The 1,567-nt window shown below is 35.0% G+C and overlaps 1 non-coding gene across 1 annotated transcript; it reads right to left on the reverse strand.

Moving 5' to 3' along the window:
• Positions 1–1,063: 1,063 nt before the first annotated feature.
• LOC123615403 (U6 spliceosomal RNA) lies at positions 1,064–1,170 on the reverse strand. Its single transcript, XR_006722969.1, has one exon. It is a non-coding gene; the product is annotated as a U6 spliceosomal RNA (small nuclear RNA).
• Positions 1,171–1,567: the final 397 nt, after the last annotated feature.

The raw sequence follows: 1,567 nt of genomic DNA on the forward strand, positions 1-1,567 counted from the left end.
CCATACTAAGGAATAAATGTTATATAATAGTGTCAAGCATCATCTCTTTCAAGAGATTTTGCATTTTCTTCCCAGGAAAAAAAGACACTGAAAGACGAATCTCTTATGGTGGGTCTTAGGTGACAGCAGTTAAGATCAGCAGGTTAGGTTGCAAGACTGGGATGTGTTTTTCTCATTTCTTCAGTTTATTTTATTTCTAGAATTGAGGTGAATTTTTAATACAATGAAATTGACAGATCTTTGATATACAACTGGATGGGTTTTGACAAATGAGTGTAGCCAGGGAACTAACACTTACCCAGCTATGGAACATTTACATCATCCCCCAAAGTTCCGTGTGTCCCCTTTCATCCATCTGCTCTCTCACTGGAAACCATTGTCTTGATTTCTGTTACCATAGGTTCTTTGTGTCTGCTTTTGACTTTCACATAGTGGAATCATATAATATGTGTTCCCTTGTGTCTGGCTTCTCTCACTCAACATAATATTTTGGAGACTTACCCAGATTATCGCGTGTATCAATAGTTGATTTTAAATTTACTGAAGTATACCAAAGTAAAATACTGAAGTAGCATTCCATCGTGTGAATATCCTACAGTTTATTAATTGATTCTCTTAAAGATGAATATTTGGGTTTCCAGTTTTTATTTTAAATAAAGCTCTTGTACATGTCTTATTATGAACGTAACTTTTCATTTCATTTCCCATCAGCAATGTGGGAATGTAAAAAGTTTCAGTGACTCCGTTCTAGCCAACACTTAATTCAGTCGTTCCCATGCTGTGTTGTGGAGTGTGTGGTATCTCATTATTTTGATTTGAATGTCCTTGTTGATTAAGGATGCTAGGCCCTTTTTCAAGCATCTATTTGCCATTCACAAATCTTCTTTTGTGAAGTATCTGTTCAAGTCTCTGCTCATTTAAAAATTGGATCATTTTTCTTTTTGCTGTTGATTATTGGGAGTCCTTTAAACTGGATACGAATCCTTTCATATATGTATTGTGAATATTTTCTCTCAGTTGATGGCTTGCCTTTCCATTTTCTTAGTGATGTCTTTTTTTTTTTTTTAATATGGAGTACTTCGCAAATTTGCGTGTCATCCTTGCATGGGGACCGTGCTGATCTTCTCTGTATTGTTTCAATTTTAGTATATGTGCTGCTGAAGCGAGCACTGGTGTCTTTTTAAGAACAGAATTTAATTTAGATGAAGTCCAATTAAATCAGTATTTTTTATTAAAGTATATGCTTTCTACCAGTTTTGGTTTTTTCTGGGGGGGTAGTGACTGGGTTTTTTGTTTGCTTGTTTATTTATTTACTAATAGAGGAGAAACTGGGGATTGAACCCAGGACCTCATGCATGCTAAGCATGCTCTCTACCACTTGACCCTCCCCCTAAAGTGCATACTTTTTATGTTCTTTCTAATAAATCTTTGTCTTGAAGATATTATCCTATGTTTCCTCAGAAATGTTTTTCGTATGTTTCCTCAGAAAGTTTCCAATTTCTTTTATGCTTAGGCTATGACACATCATGAATTAACTTTTGTGTATAAAAATTTTTGTTTTGAGGCC

This window comes from Camelus bactrianus, chromosome 9 (assembly GCF_048773025.1).
Source record: "Camelus bactrianus isolate YW-2024 breed Bactrian camel chromosome 9, ASM4877302v1, whole genome shotgun sequence".
In the NCBI taxonomy this organism is placed as follows: Eukaryota; Metazoa; Chordata; class Mammalia; order Artiodactyla; family Camelidae; genus Camelus; species Camelus bactrianus.